Consider the following 26,423-nt stretch of genomic DNA (forward strand, 5'->3'; position numbering starts at 1 on the left):
CTTGGAGACTTGAAGTATTCATGGCACCGGTCTCATAAACTGTGAAGTGCCGAGCACCAGTTTGGCTGCTCTCAGCCTGCACTTGCACTGACAAAACTCCCCCGCAGGGACTTTATTACAGTCCTTCAAAGTGGGGAAGTCTCTAGATCTGGGTTTATGGAGTTTTACTCAGACACTGGGTTATGAAATTAGTTTTCTGAGCTTCTGCAGAGGAGGGCAATGATCCCGTTGTGCTCAACACTCGCCAGCCTCCCCGGGCGCGTATCTACAGTGGTCGATACTGGACGTCGTCGCAGGTTACAGCACGTCCCTGGGAGGGGACTGGGAATCAATCGCTCAACACCTATTTATTCGACACACCGATCTGCACTCCCTGTGCCAGACCTTTTTAAATCCTGGGGACAAAATGGTGACGTGTTCAGTGAGGTTGACAAAGCGTCTTCCCTGAGGGAGCCGCCTTCCAGCAAGTCAGACGGGAAAGAGGGACATGGGCGGGTAGGAGGACCATCTGAGGACTGCAGAAGTGTCCACCAGAGGGGACCTCGGGGAAGGGAGACTGCGACTGGGAGCCCGAGGCCTGGAAGAGGGAGGAGCCCATGTTTCTACTGGGCGTCTCCACGGAACAGGACCAGGACCACGGGGAGGACCCGGGTGGAGCTGCTGGGAATAGGAAAGGACTTGCCAGTGATCAGAGTTGACGGCTTCGGTCCCTGCAGAGCCCTCCTGCCTGCCGGGGGGACTGCAGACGGGGCCACGGCCGTGGATAAACACGCATTCGCCACGTGACACCAATTCCACTCCCAGGTACCGAGGTATACACATGAGAGAGGCCAGAGCCCATGGCCGCGGAAAAAGCTGTGCCGAACTTCTTCATGATAAAGGAAAGGGGGAGACGGCGGCCACCAGTGGGCAGTCAGATGAACAAAGTGCAATGGAATGTCCCTTGGTGACAATGGAATCGGGGGGTGACCCTGCTGCAATCCGGGTGACCCTGAGCACAAGACGCGAGTGAAGGAAGCCAAAGACCACTCGCTGGACGCCATTCACAGGAACGCACGCATGGGGGTCAGCTCGAGAGACAAGGAGACCGGGAGCTGCCCTGACCGGGAATCCAATCCGCAGCCTTTTGGTGTACGGGACGGTGCTCCAGGCAGCTGGCCACCCGGCCAGGGCCTCCCTGTTTCTTAAAAGTTAATCCCATTGTGCAGTCTCTGAACCCCCATTTCATGTTCCTTGATGACCAACTGGCATGGCAGACGCCCCTGTTTTTTTTTGTCTGGCTCTCCCCCCTGCACTTGCTTCTCGCAGGGGGTCTGCCCACACCCCCGGGACCCCCCAGGGTGCTTCTCGCTCGTCTCCAGGCACCGTCAGACCAGCGCGGCTTGCGTTCACGCTCCCCTGGCTGATGAAATATTTACAGTGCTGATGGCCTCGGATGGAGTTTCGGGTGCTGAACGCACCGCCCTGGGGGTCCCCTCCCACAGGAACAGGGGCCGCAGTGCCCCATCCCCCCTTGTTTGTGCTAAAAATGTCATTTCTTCCTAATACTTTTTAATCAAAAGCAGCTCATCACAAACATTAAAAAACCACACACACAAAGAAAACAGGCCGCTTCTCGCAGGCTTGACCGGCCAAGTGCACACAATTAGCAAGACCTTGGAAGGAGAGGTTACGGAAAACGCTCCGTTCGTTGACTTTCAATTAAAATGATGAGAGCGACAGACCAAGGCACAGGGAACCTGTCACCTTTCCGCGGACCCGGGAGGAGCGCGGGTCGTCTTCCAGGCGCAGGTGAGCAGGCGAGCAGGGTGCAGCTTTTACATCCAAGCTAATTGGCGAAGCCATTTTCATTCTGACCCGATCCCGTGGCAAACAGACAAACAAGCGCCAAACGCTGTCAGAGCGCTGCGCTGACACGGCCAGGTTAACAGGTGCGGGGCCAGGCTCGCTCACTGCGCGTGGAAACGGCCCGGGCCCGAGCGCGGTGCCTCCGCTCCTCATTTCCACGGGGAACCAGCCGGCTTCCCCGCGAGCCCGAGCCGCTGCACGCCGCCGGCCCTGGAATCCTACCGACCGCCAGCGCCCGTTTCCAAACCCATCGAGAGCTGCTTGCCACGCGCGTCAGTGTCCCCTGCACAGCCGGGCTCCGGCGGACGCCCAGTCCCACCGACAGCTAGAATTAGCCCACAACGCATCCTGTCTGGGGCCCGAGGGGCCTGCACGGGGACCCGTGTTGGGGACTGATCACCCTCACGCCGCTGCAGCCCGGCTGCGTCCCGCGTCCTGGTGAATGCGGCCAATTTATTTCCAGAAACCAGCGTCTAAATCACACAGCGACCTGAGACAGGGCGGAGCCGCTCAGGATCCAAAGCGGCACAAACGGCTTAGCGGGAATATTGCTTCTCACAGTGAGACCCTAACACACGTTGTGGGAGGACTGACTCACTGGATGTGTGAGTCGCCCTTCCTCACACGTCTGGGCGAGGGAGTCAAGGGGACACGCACAGACCAACGGGTCCCCATTGCTGCGCCCATTCCCCTGGTCGCGGAGCTCAGGTCCTCTACAGGTATGCAAATAGCTCTGCCCGCACCTGGCTCTTCCTCACGTCGGGCGACAGCCAGGCTGCCTTCTTCCGTCTGCCTGCGGGATGAACAAGTCCTCTCTTCGGAGTGGAGCACTTCGAGCCCTGCCCGGGACAGATCCCGCCCCACTGTCGTCTCTAATTACCCAAGCGGGGGAAAAGCAAACTCTGTAATTGGCGGTTTGGTAAAAGGGTGGAAGCAGAGAAGTTCAGAAATTAGTACTTTCTGAGAAGTGTCCTTTTTCAAACTTGCACGGCCTAGAAAAGTCCCTCTAACGATATCTGAGATGACATCGGGGTCAGACCTCCCTCAGGCGCGGCCGGCAGAGGCCCCTCCATGGACACTGACCCCTGGCTGACGATTCTGGGGGACACACGGCACCGGGCCCACCTCAGCTCCCTCCCCTCGGTCCACACGTCACGCCGTCTGTTTAATCCTCATGGAGGGTATTGTTTCCATTGCTTTTCAGAGAGAGTGGAAGGGGGGGACAGAGGGAGAGAAACATCGATGTGAGAGAGACACCGACTGGCTGCCTCCCGCACGCGCCCCGACCAAGGCCGGGGATGGAGCCTGCAACTGAGGGATGTGCCCCTGGCCTGAATCGAACCCGGGACCCTTCAGTCCACTGGCCGATGCTCTAACCACTGAGCCAAGCTGGCCAGGGCGACGTCACGCTGTTTAATGAAGCCACGTTGCTCCCCTAAACGGGATGCTGTGCCGTGGGCTTTTAGGATTGGGAGGTGGTTTAGGAATATAATTTCTCACTAACATTCAATAGAACACTTTAGCAATAGCTTACAGAAAATTGCAGGAAAGCAGTAATTTTCCAAATGTGCACAGGCCGACTTGGTAATTTACCAATTAGAGACTTTGGGGGTGGCGAGGGACGGGCAGTGAGCTGGCACAGTTGTGCACTCCGAGGGGCGGCCGCTCCTGCCCCGGCCTGCTGGGGAACATGCTGCCATCGCTCTCGGGCGCCTGGAGATAGTTCATGGCAAGCAGCTCCGCGAGGCTGTAACTGTTCAGTTAAGAGCTGCGCTGGCTGAGTGCATTCGAATGGGACTCGACTCTAGGAAACGTCGTGGCCTCTGGGACTCGGGAGTAATTTTCAGTGATTGGAGGCATACATCAGGGTCTCCCTCGGCGTGCTCTTATTTTGAGGAGACGATATGTTAGTGTTTTGGGGTGAGATGCTTTTAAACATCGGAAATGCAGGGCTCTTACTGAATCAGGAATTTGGGGCGAGATCCTTTTTTATGGTTTGGGGTTTGTGAATCATAGTTTCTGCTGAAAACATAGGATAGGCAGGCATAACAGATTAAAATAATCAGCCCGGCTGCTGTGGCTCGATGGTTGATCAGAAACCTATGAACCAGGAGGTCACGGTTCGATTCCCAGTTGGGACACAGGCCTGGGGTTGCAGGCTGGGTCCCCAGCAGGGGGTGTGGGAGGCGGCCGATCGATGACTCTCTCATCATTGATGTTTCCATCTCTCTCCCCCTCTCCCTTTCTCTCTCTGAAATCAATAGAGACATATTTTAAAAAAAGAGTCAGTATGTCTACTGGAGAAAACATCCAACCTCGTCACCTTATAAAGCTGTCTGTATTGTACAGTTCCAGTCCATTCTTTTAGGGGAGGGGTTAACCCAATGGACAGAGAAGAACTTGACTTATTGGATGGGAAAGAGTCTGATTGGGCTGAGGGCACATTTTAATAACTTGTGCCCTGGTCCAGAGAATGAGTTTAAAACAGGCTGGGGGAAAGGGTGTGTTTATCTTTTGCATAAAATGCATTTCAGGGTTATGATCTCATCACACATACAAAAACAACAAGCCCCTTACAAGTGGAATGGTGAACGAGAAAATGTATTTCCTTCAACCTAATTATTTGGTTTCCCACTAAGATGCTGCTCTGAGAGCTCAATTACCCTTCGAGGATACCCTGGAAGAAATGAACAATTAGCTTGATTTTCTGTTGAATTTGGAGCTTGAGACGCAGTATGTGATCTATTAAAAACAGGAGATAAGTCCTCTTAAACCATGTCCTAATCTACACGGGAGTCTTACACGGCAGGTAAGAAATCAGCAAAGTGATGCAGTCGCCAGCACGGGGTCAGGGCCGGGCTTCTGGAGACGCAACAATCAGGACTTCGAAACATTAAAAGGAAAATCTGTCCTGGGGAGCCATGAATAACGGAGTTCACCCCTCTCATGAAGTGCAAAGCCTATGAAAGGGAAACGCCATTTGATTTTTTTTTTTTAACTCAACAGAATTGCTCAAATCTGATTAAAGACGGAGTAGCGGCAAACACTGTAATTTGGGATAATCAGGAGAGTGTTCACGTTTACGCAGAGATGAAAGGCGAGAGAGACTTTCATAAGCTTCAGACCATCCACGAGGCTATTACCTGGCTCTGCTCTAAAATATAAAAGGCATTCTTGCCCCAAGAAACAGAATTTAAAGTGGGGACTAAATTGAGTTAAAAAGTATCCTGCACAGAGCTTCCCAGAAAAACACCGTATTTACCCGCACGATGAATCTAGAAAAAAACGATTTCTATTCTGGAAACTCTTTTCTGTTTCTTTTTGAGCTATTTTAACATGGGGGTTGTAAAGAACACCTCTCTTTCTCTATTTCTTAAATTTGGGGGGCTAGTTTGAGCTGGTTCTCTCTCCTGGGACGTCAGGGCTATGCTTTAGGTTTTAATAATCACCAGATGCCCTCCAGACCTTTGAGTCACCTCCGTGCCACGGATTCAGCGTTTCCCCGAGGCTGCCCTCGCTGGCCTCTCAGTCCTAGGGGTGAGCCTCACACACACACACACACACACACACACACGGCCCAGGGAGATGCAAGCAGGCGGCTCCAAGAACTCACAAGTATATCATGGAGCGGAAACTGGCTGGAGTCGTGCCATTTTAAATATAATCCAAAGAAAATGGTTTTATAGCCAGATGCTGATTTCCAGGAAGAACGGTTTTATCAACAGCGCCTGAGCGGGGGCCAGAAACCCGTCCCTGCCCGGAGAGGGAGCAGGCGGCCCCCCCTGAGTGGCTGCTGCTCAGGATTCCAACGATCGTCTGTAATAATCCATAGATAACACCTTCAACCGGCCTCGGTGCGATTTAAACGTTTCCACACATGCCTGGGCAAGACCAGCTGAGGCCGTGGCTGGCGGGACGAGGCGATGGCCTTCTTGCCGAACCCCCTGTAAAGTTACTTTTTCTGATACACAGGGTGACCCCAAAAATGTATACACGCTTTGACAGCCGAGAGCTCAGTTTTGAAAATGAAATGGATTTTAATAAACAGCGCCTTTACAATGACTCGAGGTGTGGGTACACATTTTGGGGGATGCCCTCCATTTCCCTTGGAATGTTTCCTGTGCTCAGATCCCGCTGCGCCCCATCTGGCCCAGGGCCCTGAGTCAGTGTGGGAGACTCGCCCTTCCTTCCAGATGAACCCTTTCCCGCCAGCCTGACTTCCGGGCGACCTGTACCCCTGAGCCATCACCTGGGCACCAGGTGATGTATCAGGAAACAAGGGGTCCTGCCACTCGGTAGGGACCTGCGCCTCCAAACCCAGCCCCAGCCTCCCAGCAGCTGACCGCGCCCGGAGGCCTGGCAGGCCCGACCCCCAGGGCTCTGGGTGTCCACACCTGACCCTGCGGCGAAGCCCCGGCCCGGACAGAGTCTGAGTTTTCACTGTGTCATCCGTAAAACGCAGATAACACGGGTACCACCTCACAGGGGCATTTGCTCACTTATTGGTAATTATATACCTTTTGGTAAGAATGATCGAAACAGCGTGGGCGCTGGCTGTTGGCATGAGGTCACTAGGCCCAAGCGGCTCACCCTCCCTGCTGGCACCCGCCCTGGGCTCTGGATTTCCTGGGACCAGGTCTTTCTGCTCCGCGCTTTCTTGGCCGGGGTCCCCCCAGCGCCGGCCTCCTGTTACCCCACGTTGGACCCCACAGAGGGGCTTCCTGAGCGCAGCTTCTATTCTGAAAACAAGCGAGTCTCCCTGGGCCCTGAGCCCCGCGGTTTCCCCCCAGCTGCGCTCGGAAACGGACGAGCCGGGTTAGACCAAGACGAGCGAGGACGCCCCGGACCCCCCGGGCCCCGGGTTCTGCCGTAAGGAGGCCCCTCTGGAGCCGCAGAGCAAAAGCGGCAGCGTCTCCGGCTCCGCTGCCAGGAGGGGACCCCAGGGCGCCGCGGCCAAAGGTGCGAGCACCGGGCCGCCCGCACCTGCGCTCCCCGCGGGCGCCTGCAGGGGGCGCGCCCCGCCCCGCCCGCACCTGTGCTCCCCGCGGGCGCCTGCAGGGGGCGCGCCCGGCCCCGCCCGCACCTGGGCAGGTGCAGAGCCGCGCGCAGGGCCCGTCCCGCAGTCAGCGGGGCCGCGAGCACGGGGGGCGGGGCCCTCGGTCTGTCCCGCCACCTGGGTGGCGCGGGGGCCCTGTCCCCGCTCCGGGGCGCCCGCAGGTTCCAGCCCCACCACCGGGGCGACCCTCGACGCAAAGAGGGCGCCGCCGGGGTCCCCGCGCCCCAGGCCCCCAAGCGTGTGCACCTGCCCGCGGGCTGCAGGCCGCACCCAGGCCCCTTCCGCGGAGACACCTTCTGAACAACAGACAAGAGCGAGACCCCAGGGCGAAGGCCGGGGGCTTACCTGCTGGGGGCCTCTCGGGGGAAGGCCGGGGTCCCGCGGCGGCCTCCACAGGACGCGGGCGCCCGGGGTTCCGCAGGACCGGCCGCCAGCTCCCGCCCACGCTTCCCAGCATGCACTTCGGGCGCAGGAGCCAGCGCCCGACCACGTGCACCTGGGGCGGTGCCTGACCACCTGCACCTGGGGCGGTGCCTGACCACGTGCACCTGGGGCGGTGCCCGACCACGTGCACCTGGGGCGGTGCCCGACCACCTGCACCTGGGGCGGTGCCCGACCACGTGCACCTGGGGCGGTGCCTGACCACCTGCACCTGGGGCGGTGCCCGACCACGTGCACCTGGGGCCGCGCCTGCAGCTGCGCCGCCCGGTGCGCCAGCGCCACGGGGAGGGGCCATCGCAGAGCCGGCCCCCGAGCAGGGTCACCTGACCCAGGGCTGGGGTGTCGCCCCGGGAGCCCCTGGGCCGCGGAGGCTGGAAAAGCTTCCACCAGTGTGACCAGGACAGGCCCCTCCCTGGGCTTTCCTGCTCCAAGAGCAGCCAGGCTGGGGACCCCCCCCCCCAGGCCCTTCAGATGGGCCCCAGGGTCCACACGCTTCAGAGGGAGCTGCGGTCATTCCAATGCCTCGGCGGCAGCACCGGCGTTTCCTCGCCTGTCGTTAGGACATCGGACCGCGTTGCGCATATTTACACCTGCCACGGCCCGTTTTTCGGAAACTGTGGTGGCTGAGCCCCGACACGTTGGTGTCTGAGCTGAATCGCTGGCTTGACGAAAATTTCCAGTAAAGCCAATGGCCCTTACTGAGATCAGGCGTGTCTAGGAAAGCGGTCACTTCCTCCCAAGTGAACCGAAGCTCTGTTTGGCCAGGATCAGTGGCGGTCAAGTGGCTTTGCCTCTTTCAACTCCTGGATACTTGGCCATGGCCGGTGAGGTCGGCCCGGCTCCTTCTGTTCCTCGGCTGTAACAGGACTAGAGCTCCTGCAGCGTGAAGCGGCGCACACGCATGTAGACACACACTAACCCCATTCATTCACACACGCGTGGGACACATCATTCATCGGTGAGTTGTCATTAAGGGTGTGAACGTACTCGAAGGCCTGCAGTGAGTTACCTGCTCTGCTCGCAAGGTGCGCACAGACCCTGTCCTGAGACCTTCACTCGAATCCCGCCTGCTGCCTAACCCCGAGCAACTTCACCCCGCTGAGTTCGGTCCTAAACCTGCCAGACTGTGAAAAATAACACTTATCTCATGATTGATGAGGGTTACATAAGACACGAGGAAATTAGTATCTCATTCTGCAGGTGGCTGCGAGAGGCCGACAGTGCCGCACACGTTTTGCAAAGGAGGCCATCGGGGTCTCCCAGATCTGACCCCCCACATCGCACAGAACGGCGTCTACTTAGCTGACACGCGAGGACACTTTCTAATTTCTGTGTCCGGCGTCTGGCTCAGGTTCTCAGGACCACGCGGAAGCAGCAGGAAGCCTGCTCTTATCTCAGGTGACACACAATTGTTCTTATCAGGTAAGAGACAGAGTCTCTTTTTCATCAATTAGATGCTCATTAAGGTTAGCAAACTTCTATTGATCGTAATGGCGCGCGGCCAGGGTGGGGGACCCGCAACCTGACTGCTCGCTGCCCGGCGGCCGGTGCCCGGTGCCGCCCCTGAGAGTATTTTCATCTGTTTCTTTAAGCGTCCAGCACTGCCATGGGGAGCAGAGATTAAAGAAAGTGCACGCAAAGCACCCAGAAGACAGTAAGTAGTTAACAATGTCACCTCTTTTTATTTTTTAACAAGGCTAGTTAAGCCCCCGGGAGGGCATAGAGCTAGCAGTTAAGAGTATACATATGAGAACTGGTCTCTCTCGAGGGCTGGGCAGGAGATGGGGGGTGCGATGTCACGGCCCCTGTCACCTGCGCGTCCTGGAGCGCTCCGGGCAAAGCCAGTGGGGCACGTGGGCAGCACACTCGCCTGGGTAGAGATGACCCAGCCCAACACACTACAGAGTGCCAGCTCGGAACAGGCCTGTCATATTTTCAGATCCCAGACTCGCCCGGGGGAGGCTGACCTGAAACCCCACAGGCAGACTCTCGGCGTAAAAGATCCTAACGGCGTGTCGGCGATGATTAGTTACAAAGGGAAGGAGAACTCGTTCCACTCGACACCAGATGACAGAGCAACGTGACAAAAACTAAATGCAGGAGGAAAGTCGACCTCTGAGACAAGAGCCTGGGTCGTGTCAGGGACACGTCTTCCGATTACGTCTTTTGTCCCTCAGACCATCAATCCCCACCCTCGAAAGGCTTCCTGGTCTGGGGCCTGGGTGTGGGCCCGGTGACCCTCCGAGGATGACTGGCAGAGTTAAAGGGCCTGACCTGTGTCTGAGATTCAGCTTCCATCTCTACCTGCAACGTGCACTCTCGGGAGAAGCCGCAGGATCTCGCTTCCCCACGAACGAGGTACAGCTTTTTAAAGCCCCGAGCGACGGTTCACCCCCGAGTGTTAGTCAAGATGCTCTTCTGAGCCTCTCGCCCGAGGCTTCCAGCCAGCTCTGCGCTGGAATATTGACTTTCTGTGAAGCCTTCACCAGGTGGGGCTGGAGCACGCACAGGGTCCCGCCGAGGGCTGGCGTCAGGTGGGAAGAAGAAAGACTTGCCCATAAAACAAACCGACAGGGACGGCAGATCAGGGCCGCCCGCGCTACGTCACCGATGCGCGGGAGAAACGGGGAAGGCGACAGAGAGGCAGGGACGGTCAACAGAGGTTAGAAAATCGCTCGGTTCTGCCCTCGAGCCCAAGTTCTGTCCCCGTGAGCCCGTGAAACCCCGGATACCGTGTACGTCTGTACATCTCGGTGTCTTTATCCGGAGAAAAAGGTAAGTGCAGGTGCTCAGACGGTGACAGTTAAGGGCGACCAGGCCCATGAGTGTCTCGGTACAGAGGTGGCGTGGAAAGCTCGCGTGCCAGCTGCTGGGGTGACAGGTGGCAGAAAGGAGGCTGGACGGGGCCGCGGCGGCGGAATGGAGCCGCCCGTGGGGAGGCCCTGGCTGCAGCTGCGCGGCTGGGTCCGAACCGTGCTCAGCGTCACGGGCGCGCGGGCACTAGCTGGCGGGGCCAGGGACAGACACAGGACAAAGCCCAGCACCGCGCCCAGCACCGCGGTCTACAGGTCGGGCAGAAAAGAGGCCACTAAGATTGGGTATTTTGTTTTTTTTTTTCCTTTTCAATGGTTTTAGAATTTACCTACCACTTTATAAATTCTCCACACGCCTCACAGCGATGGGACCGGGCCTCTACCCAACCCCCAGCGGGTACCTCCCGACTCCCATCGCCGTCGCCATGAACAGAACGTGAGAAAACAGGTCCCACACACTTGTCTTGGCTTATGGCGAGTTCGTCCGGGTCTCCGCTGTCAAAGCAAAGGCTTGAGGCAATGAGGTGGGTGATTCGGGCAGAACCTACCAGGCCCTGGGGACGCCTCCCGCCCGCCGCTGCGCTGGCCGAGTCCCCGGGGAATCGCTTCACTCCGCTCTCCGGTCTCACTGCGTCTTGAGCCACTGGAGCTTGTCCCCGGAATAAATACATCACATTGGACACGAACGCCAGCGAGGACGCCTCTCTCATTTCACACGTGGGTGTGTTTTCTCTCCGTGTGGACTGTGCTGGGGGCTCGAGGCCGATGGAGAGCAGAGGGATGAATGGAGGCCTACGGTCCGGACGGGCATCCCTGTCTGTCCGAACGGAAATGGAGCTCGCCGACGGGAAGCGGTGAATTTTCTCAGGAGAGCCTGTGTCGTCATTTATTGCTGTGTATGGAAAACAGCCCTGGCCGGTGTGCCCGCTGGTTAGAGCATCACCCGTGGGTGGTGGTAGAGCGGACGTTTCCAGAACTGGTACCATCCCCGCCCTGAGCCTTCCCTAAGGGGGGGAGAGCCACCCGACGGCAGAGTCGCCTGATGATGCACCTGGAGGAAGGAGCACGGCCCTGCCCCCGCCGAGGGAGTGTGACTTCACACCCGCTCGCTTCACGCACAATGAGGCGACGCTTTCCGCAACTGCGGTGCCTGGTGCGTTTGGTAAGGACTGGACATTGCGAGGGCTGCCCCTGAGCAGAGTGTTCGGGTTTGTTCCCACGCGGCCCGGCCCTGACTCACAATGAGTGCGAGTCATGGGTCCCTTGAGTAGCACTGAGTGCAGGGGATTCCTAAGGGACCTAATGAACCGAGGGCCGGCGGGCATTCCATCCCGGAGAACCTGGGTGGTGTGGCTCAGTTGGTTGGGTGTCATCCCACGCACTGAGGGGCCGAGGGTTCAAGTCCTGGTCGGGGCACATGCCGGGGCTGCGGCTCGGTCCCCAGTCGGGGGCGGGCAGGAAGCAGCCGACCCATGCTTTGCTCTTACGTCAGTGTTTCTCTCTCTCCCCCCCTCCCTTCCTCTCTCTCTAAAGTCAATAAAAAATCTTAAAAAGAAAAAGGAATTCTGCCCTGGAGACCTGTGTGCAGACTTCACCTTGGTCTGCAGCCAGGCCACGGGGGGGGGGGTGAGCACTGCCTCAGCTGTTTCAGTCCATTCTCTTTCCGCATCACTCCATCGGGGCCAAATCAGCAGCATCCCCTTGGCCCTGAGCAGACAGTGAGTCTCTCAGGCCCAGAGTTTCCTCCCGAAGCTTTTCATGGCTGCTCCGCAGACGCTCGTGAGCAGCACCTGTGGGGACTCGGTGGGCCTCCCGGCTGCTCTGCTGCGCCCAGAGCCCCAGAGCGACGCCGCAGGCCAAGGGGGACCAAGCCTAGACTCCCCGAGTCAGCGCAACCCTGAACCGAGGGTTGTGCTGCTGATTTGATTTTTCTGCTGACCGGAGGTAGGAACAGAGGGAGGAAGGGAATTGTAATTGAAATGCACTGGAGCCAATTTGTAAATGTGGGTGCCTGTTACCCACCATTGTTACGCTATTATGCTGTTAACATAAATTATCATATAGAGGTGGTTAGAAACGTTAACCAACACAGGTATCTCTTATTCCGGGCGATAATTACACGTCAGGAAGGGAGGTCAGGCCAACCGGTATTATTGAGTGGACCGTTGATGGACAGCAGTCATTAAGTAATGTTAGCACTGAAAAATTACTTTGTTTCTAGCATTCCTATTAATTTTCTGTTATACACGAATTTAAGATACAACATGCAAATAAGCAATAGATTTTTCTTAAGAACACACCTTTGGAGCTACCTCTTCTGGGGTGATTATTCTGCTCCAATCTAATTTAATATTGATTTTAATGAGTTTTTGTCTCATTTTTTAGCTTTGTATAGAGCATTTTTCTTTAAAAAGTCAGAAAGCACTAACTCATTACTAGTGAATTCGTGGTTGACTGTGTGGACTCCCAATGCATTTGTATGCTGATGAATTGTGTCATATATATATATGTACATATATATATATATTTAAAATATATGTTTATTGATTTCATAGAGAGGAAAGGAGAGGGAGAGAGAGAGATAGAAACGTCAATGATGAGAGAGTCATTGATCGGCTGCAGCCTGCAACCCAGGCATGTGCCCCAACCAGGAACCGAACCCCGATCACCTGGATCCTAGGTCGACGCTTAACCGCTGAGCCACGCCCGGCCGGGCTGTGTCCTATATTTTTTAAGCAAATTAGAACCAAAAAATAATAAGCTTGTGCTTCGGAAGGTGAGTATTCGCCTTGACTAAGGAAGCTGGGTGTGGGGCAGGCTCTGTGTTGAGGCTACAATGCTGCGAAGAAAGATTTTTTTTCTGTGGAGTCCATCAAATTAAGTCCTGCATGTGGCCTTTGGGGTACAGTAGTGAAAGGAAAACTAAGATTGATGACATGATGGGAAGCGAAGGCGGGTGGGGATCATTGCATTTCTCAGATTTAAGCTTTGAAAATCTTTGAAGCATCTCGGCCAGAGGTTAGGCTCTCGACGGGTCGATAGGTGTCACAATGAAAATACTGGACAGGCGTCATGCCTGGAAATGTTAGACCAGACCAGATGTGCGGGACGGGATGTAAGATGACAGAGGGGCCCTTAATAGCGTAAGTGCCATCGTTTCATTCCATCCCGGAGCGTCCTGCTAACCCCGGGGCTGTCGAGTCCAGGCGAGTCCTGTGTCACCAGCATCTGTGGGATGGAGATGACAGAGATGACACAACCCAGGTGACACTCTGAAGCTGTGACACGGGAGGATGGCTGACTCCTCGGTGCTCAGGTCGGAAAATAATTGCACTCCTGCTATCGCGATTCTTTGTGAGTCTCCGATGTGGGTGCCAAAAATCAACCACGCCAATGTGCAGGTGTTTCCAAGGGGTAAGTTCCAAAATAATCGTGGGGGAAGAAAGACGCGTCATACAAAAATGAGTCCTGACACTCTCCTCAAGTGGCCGTGTTGAAGACGGAGACGCTTTGGGGGAATCCACACGCCCGGCTTTGGCCCCAGGCTGGGTAGCCTGGATCCTGTTTAGGGCCATGATGTATCTACAGACAAGGAACCCTGAGTCGACACAGCAAAGGCTTGCCCAGGATGAGCGGCATGGAGATCTGGGGCGGGTCGAAGGAGCAGATTTTCATATTCTCACGTTTCATCTACAGTTCTCTCCAGGATTCCTGCACATCGAGTGCAATTGCCAAAACTGTCGGCCTATTTGCATTATTTCAATGGTTCCCTCTCACCTTCCTCCTCTGCCCACCAGCCTCGCAAAGGGTCACCCCGACAGGTGACGTCCCCTCCTCACCGCTGTGTTTACTGACCGCGAGGGGCCTTTCCAATCCTGTCAGCCTGTCTTTGATTTTGCATTTTTTTAACAGTAACTTTCTGGCCACATATCACTGCTGCTCGCTGTCTTTTGAAGTCAGAAGTCGCACAGTGTTATGTTTTCATTTTATTTAAGGATTACTTCTATTTTGGGCAGTCTTCCGCAGATCTTTCCAGCCCTGGTAATACAAGAAACCCATCGAAACTCTGGCTTCTGTGGAGAGCAAAGTAAGCCAGGGAATTATTTCCCTTGACTACGTGGAGACAGATCTGTGTTCCCTCTGCCTCTGTAAATCCTATGATTCTTCCTCCCAGGTTTACCCGAGGAACGGAATTTGATGTTTGGTCGCATCTTACAATTTTTGTCTGGAGTATTTCACATAAAATAGACAAGTGCTTTTCATATATATGTACTTTTTTTTTTTTTTTTAAAGCCGGGACACCTTCTGGGCCTAAGAGGTGACTTTGAGACACGGAGCCGGGACGAGCCGGCACCTGATTACATGTCATCACCCCACGTCCACGTCTCAGGCGCCTTGTTGCTGGGCTTCTGTTTAGCAGAGGTCGCTGTAGATCTTCCCCTCAGCATTGTACTCGGACCCTGGAAAACGGAAGGAGCCGCGCGCCCTGACGCCGAGAAAGGAGTCGGTGACTTAAATAAATGAGCATCGCTTCCTCCGAAGCCCAGGCAGGACCGAGAGCCCGCCAGGCTCGTCAGCCGGCGACTAAATGGTGTTTGCGTTCTCCCCACGAGCGCGAAATGGAGTCCTTACGAAACGTGCTGGTGCAGGAGGAGCGAGTGCGGCCCTGACGACGGTTCCCCGACGGAGGAGCCACGCGTCAGGCCGCCCGGGCGTGACGGGGGCCCGCACTAGAATGGGGGTAACTAACGCCGGGCCCGGCGCCGGCCCTGGGACTGTCGAGAAAACGCTAACATCTGAAAACAAGGTTCACATCTTGGTCACACGTCCGCAGACCCGGGTGACCCTTGGTGTTTGGCTTCTGTCCTTTATTCCTGGTGGCTGATGTCCATTTTTCTCTTTGATTCAAACAGAATTATGTGCCCCCGGCCAAGAGACACCTTCGGTGCAATGAGAGGACAGACTAGGTGAGAAAGTCTTCGGGTGGATTTCCACCGGTCCCACCCCGAGGCCGTCACACTTGGCCAGTCTCGAGGTCGGATGCTGTACGTAAAATCCAGCGACCCCCCGCCATCTGTCCCCTTCTGCTCAGCATGAGACTAAAATAAATTTTACAATTAATGGCACGCGTGGTGTACCCTTGAAATAATGTTTGGATTTTATTGACCATCATAAATGGATTATGAAATTGAGTCAGCCACAGACAGTGCCTTATCATAAACCTGCAAACTCCAAGCCATGAGCTGGGTGCCCACTCTGAGGGCACTCGGGGGCCGTCGCGGTCTGGAAACCACCCTCCGATCGTCAAAATGTAGAATTCATTTCTTAGCCAAAAAAAGACACAGCTTCGTGACTTCACAATAAAATTAAACTACTTCCAGGGCTTAATTTTCAAGCAGCAGCAGTTTTATACACTGCCCTAATTCCTGGGTGGCCTTGGAGCCTCTGAGAGTAAAACTGGCAAGAAGTAGAGAAAGCAGAGGAAACAGAAAGTAAAACTTGACTAAGGCGAGCGGTCTGGAAATCCAGTCGCGGTGCTCTGGGCCTGGTGCCTGAAGCGGGGGAGCGACGCTGGTCTCCCCCTGCCTCCGGGAGCTAACGGACCATCAGTTACTTAACGGTTCTCAAGGTCGTCTCTGTTTCTACCGCGACGGCCTCAATAACAGCACAGGTGGATGAATGAAATCATTTCTTCATTCAACAAACTTTTCTTTTTTAAAATATTTCTATTGAATTTTAGAGAGAGAGGAAGGGAGAGGGAGAGAGAGATGGAAACATCAATGATGAGAGTCATTGACCGGCTGCCTCCTGCACGCCCCCTATTGGGGGTTGAGCCTGCAACTCGGGCCTGTGCCCTGACCGGGAATCGAACCAGTAACTTTTTTTTTTTGGTACATGGAATGACACCCAACCTACTGAGTCACACCAGCCAGGACCATTCAACAAACTCGGAGCAACCGTCGGGTGCCAGGCACTCAGGTTAGCATTTTGGATACAAAGACGGCGTAGTTAAGCCCCTCCTTTGAGACTCTTGGTCTCTAGGGTGCATATTTTAGGTACTGATAGGCAGGTAGCTAGGTGGGTAGGTAGACAGGCAGGTGGATATCTATCAGCATGTACATAGGGTGACACAGAGGAAGCTTAAGTGCCCTATAAAAGAAATCATATTAACGAAAGCCGGGCATTATGCTCCAAACTGACAGTTGTCCCGTATGATCAAACTTTCCCAGGGGGGAGGCCGCCTCAGCCAGCATTTCTCTTCCTGTCTTCCCACCAACCTTCCCTGCCAGCTGGTACAATGTCTAGGACCTAGCGCTCGGCCCAAAATATGAATTAAATTGAATTATTCCTCGGTTGGCACGGCGGCCGTGGTTCTTGCTGGAACGCGAGTGAGTGCGGCCCGAAGCCCCAGGCAGCTCACGGACGGTCGGCTCCCGTCCAGATCGTCCGCACGGTCCCGAGTCCCAAGCGTGACGGGGCGCCCGCCCGAGCGCCCCCCGCGGGCAGTGGCTCAGGTGGCGCTGGCAGGAGGCCGCCGCCGGGATGCGAGCGGACTCTTCAGTCCGGCCGGCGGCTGCTTGAGTTTGCCCATCAGGGGATGAGAAACGGGGGGAAACCAACACTCGCTTAGTCACAGAAGGTGACTCACTCGCTCAGCTGATGGTTTTCCTAAGAGGCTCGGGCTCCAGAGCAAATTGAGCAAATCGGAAGCAGAGGAAGTGGCTGCCGCCTGAAAAGCAAAACTAAACTGGGAACCTGACAAATCCCTTTGCTTAAGGACGAAACCGGAGACCGTTAAGTGACTGAAAGAGCTTCTGTTTGGCAGCCGGGGGCCTGCGGGCGTCGGGGGGAGGCTGGGGATGCGCGTTTGGCTCGCACCGAGGATCCGCTGTTGTGGCCGGTGCTCCGGAGGTGACCAGGGGAAGTGTCTGCTCCGGTCAGGGCCTGGGCAGTGCCGTGGAACCAGCTCCGTAATTAAACGGCCCCCGGAAAACGCCGTTTACTCTGGAGAAAGGACAACTGAGCCGTTCTTCTCACCCTGTCATTACGGTGACAGCATTTTCTGTTTATTTCCATGAAAACCAATTTGTTCTTTATCAGCCAGGGCTGTTTCCTGAGGAGTCAGAATTACATGCCCCCCAAAGTTGACGGTGGCCGCTGCGGAGCAGTAGGCCCGGCGGGGAGAGCTGAAGGCCACTTCGTGAGCAGTTAGATTTTGAAAGCGCTCTTCTTTGGGGGGCTGCCCGGTGGTGACGCGCGTAGTCTTTGCGAGCGTGGGGCCTCAGCGCAGTATTTAGCCCTGTCGAGCCTGCCCTACGCTTTGAAATGCCTCCTGCCTTTGGACTCGGGAGAGCTCACTCTCTCGACTTCCCCAACTCTTTTCGCCTCTTAGGCTCCTTTCTGGGGGTCGCTGCTCTGCCCGTGTCTTCTCGGCTCCCGCCCGCGTCCCTCTGAGCCATTCCTCACCGCCCGCCGCGGCAGGGCTCCGACGTCACACCCTCTCGCTCCCTCTAGCTGCCCTCCCGGCCCTCCCAGCGCCCGCTTCTCAGACACCGGGGCTCAGCGCCTTAGAAACCGAAGCTGCTGTTTCCCCTCCGGCCTTGCTCCTTTCGTTTGCTGTTGTAACTGTAGGATGCCGGCTTCCCAGATATCACAGCACAGCTGGGGGGGATGAGAGGAAACGCAGGGCGAGACGTTTCCCTAATTAAACAGAAAGGCGGCGACTCTGAGGGGGCCGAGCCCCCAGGGGTCCAGGCGAGCAGGGCCCACAGCCGCAGCCTGGAACCTCTCAAGGGCAGGACATGGAAGCCCAAGGACAACCGCCCACAAAGGGCCAAGGAGGCCTTCCCCAGGGGGACGGCCCGGCTGCCTGGGCTGGGGCCAATGAAACCGCTGTCCTGCTTGTCGCCGGCCCTCCTCCAGAAAAGCCTGGCTCCCAGTCCTGCTCCTGCCGGGGGAGGGCTCGGAACCACGTCTGGTTTGGCTTCGGCTGCATTTGGATCTATTTTTTGCTCAAATAAACTCTTAAACCTGTTAATGTGTCTCCATTTATACGGTCTGCCGAGGTCAGCGAGGATGCCGTCCCCGTGAAGTGTTGGCAGGCGTCGGGGGCAGGCAGCAAGGCTTGAATTTATTGAGAGTCCAGACGTTGGTTGGAAATGACTGTTTCGATGTGGGGACTCGACGAGGACTGGGGAAGAATCACGGTGCAGCCATCCAGGACTGGCGGGGGCCGCAGGGGACGGCACTGGAAGGAAGGGATGTCAAGACTCAGGGCACAAGCTGCCGGTGCTCCCAGGGGCGTGGACGGTCTCTCCAGGGGTTTCTCTAATGAGCAACGGCTCCATTTGTCTGCGTCAGAGCCTCCTGAAGGGGTAACAGTCTATTAACGAAGACAACGGAGGAGGGAAGTCGTTCCGTTATTGATAATAAATCCCGCACGTGGGGGACGGGCACTTCCCACCCTCAGAGTCCGACCCGTGCGCCCAGGTGGGCGGTTTTGACCCTGGATGGGCACACTCGCTGCAGACACGGGTGGCTGGTGGCTCCGCGCACACACTCCGTCCTCGGTGTTTAAGCCTCAGTGACGTCAGGCCGTTCACAGGTGGTCCCTGCTAGTAAAAAAGTCCCCTAAGACCGATTTAGGCCGATGGCTGGACCGTCTCAGCGGGCAGACCCTCGCCCCACCCGTGACCGCTCCCCGCGCCGCTCGGCCCGGTGCAGAGCAGGCTCTCGCTCGGCAGTCCTACCCCGAACCTGGGCGCTGGTTCACCGATGGTTTGCATGTCAGGCTTCCCTGCCGGATCGAAAGGTCTCCCAGGGCGATTCTCCGAGCAATACCTGCAGAACCGATGATAGGAATTCAATAAATCCGCGTTGAAAGGGTCCGGTCTGATGACTGTGAAGTTAGTCTTCACCGGAGATAATTTTCTTTTAGTTACAAACAACGAGCGGTGACCAGTTTCATCAACGTGAATTGCTTTGGGTGGTTAGAAGTCCTAAACTCCCGCCGTCCTGTAACTCCATCTGGGCCCTGTCCGAGGCCGGGGGCTGCGAGCGCAGGTGCTGGGCGGCGGCCCGACTGCGGCTTCTCGCCAGCGCTGGCGCTTGGAGTGCGCGTTTGGGGGTCCTGGGCCCCTCGCCCTCTGCGACGCCCCGCGGTAGCCACGCCGGGCTGTGCCTGCGCCCGGGCTGCCTGAACAGAGGGTGGCAGGCGGCTGGTCTAAATGACCGTCTGCCACCTCCCCGGGGCTCTGGGGGCCGGAGGGCGGGGGTTAAGCTGTGAGCGGGGCCGGCTGCCTGTGAAACCTGCGGGTGCTGTTCCCAGCCTCGGTGGGTGGCGGGGTGGCTGGAGACCCTCCATCTTTGCTGTCTTGCAGCCCACACAATTGGCTTACGAAGACCTTGTTTGAACTAGATGGACAAAGTCACTGCTCCTGCCCAGTAGGTGCCACGAAACTATCTACTTTCCCCTCCGTGTCCACGGCTGATGCCGGTCTGTCCCCATGTCCTCGGGCTTGTTGGAAACTGCCCCGAACCTGTGAGGCCTGGGTCCCCACAGTGCCCCCGGGCCCCCTGCCCCCATGCTGGTGTCCCCGGACACGGGCTACCTGCAGGTATTTGGGGTTTTGTTTGGAGAGTCATTTGCTTGCGCCTCGCGCAGTGTTTACCCGCCGCTGGCTCCCACCCGCGGCGCGGCGCTCGGTCTGGCTGCCGTCCCTTCCACACCTTCCTGCGAGGAGCCGGCTCACCCCAGGGAGAGGGTGGGCGCCCCACGGCCAGGGCCCTTCCAGCCCCGGCTCCGACACGGGGCCACATGCTCCGGGAGGCGCCCACGGTCCCCAGGCGTGGACGCCGGGAGAAGGGGGTTGGTTTTAATTGTAATACTTTACTTTTGGCGACGCTTGCCTCCCACCAGATTTCTAACTCCCTTAACATTTAAGGTTGCCAAATCAGGCCATCTGTAACCGTGGAAAGTGGAAAAACTGGGGTTCCTCACCCAAAGGATGGTTTTAATATTCCGAGCAGAAGACCGGCTGCTGTTCCCAGTCCTGAAAGTCCAGATCCATAGTCAGGAGGGGCCCCCCTCCCGTTCTCCTTCCACCGCACTTCCCAGGGCCCTCTGCGTGCCGGTGGGTGTCGGTTTGATGACCATCTTTGTAAAATTGTCTTTCTTTCTTTGAGAATGTGCTTGGCAAGCGCAGTGAAGCCCGCACGGCCCCTCGCGAGCAGGAGGGGTTACAACGGGGCCGACAGGACAGCCCGGCTCCCTGCGGCTGGCGAGCTCTTCTGTTTATTCTACATGTGTTTCCTTTTAATTAAAATGTCATTTTTAATTAAAAATGAAATGTCAAGAAGGAAAAAAAATTGGCAAAGTCTGGATTATTGTAATGGCTGCGAGCAGGAGGCGGCGGCAGGGAGGGAATAGTGTCTTAGTCACTATTTTGGTAAAAACAAAAAGAAGCCACCAAGAGGCCTGGAGAGGTTGGATGCCCCCGGCTGGCCGTGGCTCACGCACGCCGGCTGTGACGCGCGTTCCCGTAACTAAACCATTACGTTTGTGGTGCAGGTACGTTAATGACCAGCGATGCCGGTGGGCACCCCGTTTTTCATGAGACGGATCCTCTACTGAGAAGTAGTGCGGACTGCAGGGGGCACCCATAAATTGTGTAAAACACCCCTGCCGGCCATTGATTTAATTTATTTTACAGAAATGTAATGCCTTCCAGTTTACTATGGAGCTTTTATTTTGTTCTAAAGACCCTGCTCTGCTCCTGACCCCCTCCTCCCCCCCGTTATGATGGACGCCTCAAAGGGATGCGTCCAGGCCAGCGATTCCACACAAACCACCACATGGAGTCTGCATCACCTTTGCTATAGAGAGGAGCAGACACGTGGTGAGGAAGGTGGTGGGTGCGGAGAAATCACCTGCTCAAGACCCGCAGACAGGAGCTTCAGCATTGTGGGGGGAAGGCCCACGGGACCCGAGCCTCTCCATGGCAGGTAGAAGCTTGATCTGCAGCAGCTAGAACTTGATCCACGGCAGGTAGAACCTTGACCCACGGCAGGTAGAACCTTGACCCACGGCAGGTAAAACCTTGACCCACGGCAGCTAGAACTTGATCCACGGCAGCTAAAACCTTGATCCACAGCAGCTAGAAGCTTGATCCACGGCAGCTAGGAGCTTGGCCCACGGCAGCTGGAACCTTGACTTAGCTCCCTCTCCTCTTCTGCTCTGTTTGCTCTTTGATGGGCTGAGAAACTCACCTCTCCCCACGGTTCAGCACGTGGCTCTGTGCTCCTCCCTGTCCATGCTCTTCCCTGACTTGGGTCTTTTCACACCTTCTTTCCTCTGCTCGAAATGCAGTTCCCCCCACAAAGCTCTTGTCACTTATCCTTTGGCCCTCAGTTTATAAAATCAAGCCTCGATGCCAACCAGGCCTAAGTGACTGCCTCTCCCCTCCCTTCGGTGGGCCCCCGGCCCCCACTCGCGCTCAGGCCTCTCCCACGACGCCCGGGCTCCTCCAGGCCCTCACAGCTACTATAGTTAAAGGCTCTTTCATTGCCAACCTCATCTGCCTGCATTTTCTAGAATGTATGCCCCAGGAGGGCAGCAACTGCCCAGGGCCGGCTGTGTCCCAAGCCACAGGCACAGCGTCTTGTACACGGCAAATGCCAGGTACACCTTGGACTGTACGTGCTCAGCTGGTGTGTTTGCTGAATAACAAAGTCAACGTCGTACAGGTTTCTAAGCCGATCGGAGGGCTTTGCAAACCTTCAGCTCTGTCTCTAGTCCCCGGCGATCTATGACAATGATAACAGCACTGACGGTCTGGCCCTTTAATGATAGAGAAAAATGCAATTTATTCAGTAAACCTGTGCTGAGGTTCCGCCGTGTGCTGGGCGCGCCTGGTGCCTGCGGCCCCACGTCGGAGGAGCCCGGGCTCCGTGAAACGTGCTGAGAGTGAGAGGGAAAGTGTGGCTGTCATCTTAACTCCCCCGGACAGGTTGTCCGCAGGGAGGCGACAGCCAGGCTCGGCCCCATTCTTAGCTGGTCGATAAGGGGATAGACTTGTATCTATTCACAAAACTAAACCTGAAGGAGGCGGAATGCTGTTCCCTGTTCACCGTTTTAGCTGATTAACTCGTGTGAAAGGGCTACTTTTTGTCAAACAGTAAAAAAAATGGTAGGAATGGTATTAGATAAATATTAATTTCCCTGTCTAGTCCTCAATTTTGTAAATATCAGTGATAACAGTAAAGATATCTCCTTCCCGTTTCGCTGGATATTTTTGGACAGTTATCTCTGAAAAATTATTGAAAAGGTCCCCCCGTTTTTCTCTTATCACGACGATAGTGAAGAAGTCCTGCCTCGGGTCCAATCGAAATCTCTTCTGCTTTATTAAACCACTTTCTGCTTGTTTGCTTCTCCGTATCCACGGAGAACAGATCAGCATCCTTCATATAAAACCCTTTATGTTCTTGGAGACAGTAATTTCCTGTGAAAAATTCAGTTGAAAGTTTCATAAACTTTAAGAGGAAAAAAAACCCAGGGCTGTGGTTAGTTTACACTTCATGAAAATATTATCCCAAAGCCTTGGACATAAAGATGGTTACACTGGCCTTTCGGTGTGACAAATTAACTTTAACTCCCTTTTCAATAGCGTTTTGAGTCCCATCATAATACATTTAAATCACGTATTGTCTGTCACGCGTGGTTAATTGTTTTGAAAGTGTTCGCATTATAGCAACTCTTCTTGGCTTCTCTTGATTTCTTGGTAAATCTCTTCAACTGTGTTCTATAATTTTAATTTATAATTGTCCCAATGTGAATGATTGGCCATTTCAAGTTGATTTCGGAAATTTGATTCTAAAACCTTGAAATCTGATTATGGATCACCGACGAGAAAACATTCCTGTGAGATACAGAAAAATATACTGTCTTTCAGGGTCGAGTGATTGGATTTCAGGAGCAGTTTTTTTTAAAAAATACCTTGTGCCTGCCTTTAACTTCAGAAGAGTATAGTTGTCCGCAGAGTTTAAGACATTCAAATATTTAAGTAAGAGTGAAGGCAAACGTCACTAAAACTGCAAACACCTGTACGGTGACTTAGGGGTGACGGCATTTTCCGGGGCCGACAGCACCTGGTGTTAACTATTTCTTCATCCTTTACGCCAAGGGCACCCTTGTCCTTGGAAGTTCTATGACCGGAGGGGTCCCTGTGCGAATCAGCGAGACGTTTCCGTGGATTTGGAAAAGGCTGCCTCTCGTGCGGAGATGAGGGGCGCCCCTCGGACACCCTCGGGTGCCTCCTCAGCTGGCGGTTTCCGTTGGGCTCTGAAAGGGACGCGGCTCCTGTCCTCGGCACCCCCACGTCGCCATGTGGAGGCACCAGGACCTCTCCCCCTTCCTGTGACACCCAGCACCTCGGAAAGGGCCCCGAGCCCCACGGTTCCCCTATGAGCTCAGGCCACGGGCAAATGGGCACCTTCAGCACAAGACAAGAGACCCCGGGGAAGAAACTACAGGGCTTCCCTTCAGAGAAATAAACGACGCGCTCACTTCTAATTACAGAGCCATCGGGTCTGCTCGTGAACCGAGTCACGTGACCAGACAAAAGCGGAGCCAGAACCGCGGCCTTTGGTCCTCCGAAGGTGAGGCCCCGACTTGGTCACCGAGGGCGAGGGAACCACGGAGGCTCCTTCAGGCGCTTTGAGGGGTTAACCTGCTTTAAGATGAGCACTTAAAAGTCGAAACCAGAGCACACAGGCTCTCCCGCGTTGGTGGGTTTTTTTTCCGGTCTTATTTTTCCGAGTTATTAGTACTTCCCGAATGCGTACTGGGTAAGTAGATAAGAGAGATGGACTATTTCTACCTGAGGCTTTAACAGTTTAAGTTTTATTTTATGCAAATACTTTCTTGTACTTTTAAATGTAAGGTTTCAAAGAACTTAACAAATAATTGGAAAAGAATTAGTTGACTATCTTTGTTGTAAGAGAGGCCGAGAATCCTGAGCAATGGTGTCTGAATTAATTTACTGTCTCTAATCCATGAATCGCAGGATGTGGATTGGATTTTCGACTCCAATCGTAGGAGTCGGCTTGAGCACTATCTTTTTAGAAGAATGACTTAAAAGCAAACACAGTCCTAAGAAAAATGAAAACATCGCCCCCCAAAAACCTGCCCAAACATTCATAGCAGCAGTGTTCCTGACAGCCAGGGTGTGGAAACAACCCAAATGCCCATCAGTGGACAAAGTCCGGTCTGTCCATGCAACGGAGTATTACTCAGCCAGTAAAAGGAAGGCGGTACTGACCCGCACCACACGGAGGGACCCCGAGGACACTGCGCTAAGTGAAAGAAGCCGGGCGCAAAAGGCCACGGCACGTGCGATTCCATTTTTAGAAAACGTTCAGAACAGGAAAGTCCATAGAGACAGAGTGTAACAGTGGTTCCCTGCGAGCAGGCCTCGGGGGGGCAGTCGGGGGCAGAGCGGCACAGGGAAGAGACTGCGGTGGCTGCAGGTTCTTCTAGGGGCGACAGGAACGCTCTAAAGCTGATTGTGGGGATGGTTGCACAACCTTACGGATCCATGAGAAACCTTTGATTTGTACATTTTAGATGAGGTCTGTAGATTATAGACGTGGAATTATATCTCAATAAAGCTGTTATATAAGAAAAACTAAAAAACGTAAAAAAAAAAACCCGCTGCAGTGTTCTGTAAAAAGCCTTCGCTTTCTCTTAATGGCCAGGGCTCAGCTTCCCGAATTCTCCACATGCTCAGCCAGCCTCATGGGACCTTTCTGGGCTCTTAAAGATTTTATGTCACTGGCTCAAATCTGCCTCCTTGTTTTATGAGTTTAATTATTGTGAATAATATTCGCCCAGACTTTCTCTTCCCTTCCAGGACTGAATGTCTTGGAGGGACTGTAAATATTTTAAGTGTTGTTACAATATTGATATGAGCAGAAACAAAGGGCCCGGGGCGGCCCTCGGCCCCCAGGGCGCTGGCGGGGCGCTGAGCTGTGTGGGCGAGTGTGAACCCCGCCCGTCGTGGGGCCTCTCACCCGGGGCCTCTTTGGGTCTCGTCTCCTCAGCTGGAAAGTGGGCACAGCGGTGCCTCCCCGACAGCAGCTGTCCCCTCATCTACTAGATGAGACGATGCATTTTAAACACTTTGCAAAGTTGCTTAACACATGGTAAATGTCCCCCAAAATAGAAAATAATGATAATGCCAACCCCGCAGGATCAGATTCTGTTTATTTAACTCGAGGACTCGCACAGGAAATAGAGCTGACAGGTGCCTCCAGCTGCCTCAATGCGAATGGGGAGGGTTCTGCATCGGCCTTAAAAACAGGAATATTTATAGAGGGTTCACTATCATGATGCATGATTGTTTTTCCTTTAAAAGAAAAGCTAGGAAGAAACATGGAGAGAATTGTCATCCGCGCCTCAGGGGGAATGGGCGGCAAGACCCTCTTCAGGTCTTATTTCCCGAATAACGAATGTTTCTTGTCCTGGGATTTCTATTTTCCTGCATTTTCACCCCAATCGCCATCCTGCTTCCAGCACCCCAGACACAGCCGGCGCCCCCGTTGTGATTCAGGATCACCCCTCATGTTTATAGGAACCCCGGTTCTTCAATGCAGCCCCAAAGACGCAAAAACCAAACAAGCGACTTTTCTCGTAACAGGCGACTGTTTTCTTTTGCATTAAATCTCCTTGCCCAGTGCTTTCACCAGCCCCTGGCCCTGAAGCCTGTCTTGCCATTCAGGGGACACCTGAAAGCAGGCAAACCAATGCAGCCGAAAGAAATTTAATTTAGAAAGTAGGAAGCTTGGCTGTCAAGATGCTGTCGAATCACTGAGCAAAATATTGGGGGGGGGGGTGTCGAAACAGGCACACGGACCCGCCAGAGACCTTGACGCGTGAGCGGAGACCCCGTCCCAAGTCGGACCCGCAGACACACACGTCTGCTCTCGGGGGCGTTAATGAAACGGTTAATTCCGTTGCCATGGTGACAAAGGGCCGCGGTGATGAAGAGCTAAAGGTCAGCGTAACGCCCAGCCCCGGTCTCTCCAGGTCCAAAGCTGATTTTCTCAGCTACCAGAGAAGGGACGTGTTCTCATATCGGCCCGAGCGTTCAGAGCCAATCCTGCCAGTTAATCCGATCAACAGGCCAGTGGCGTAAAGGGGGGGACGCTGGCTCCTCACGAACCTCGACCAGAGGTTTCCCTGCGCCGGGTCTGCGGAGACGGGCGTC

The sequence above is a fragment of the Miniopterus schreibersii genome (genome assembly GCF_964146895.1).
Source record: "Miniopterus schreibersii genome assembly, chromosome: 19".
NCBI classification, from domain to species: Eukaryota; Metazoa; Chordata; class Mammalia; order Chiroptera; family Miniopteridae; genus Miniopterus; species Miniopterus schreibersii.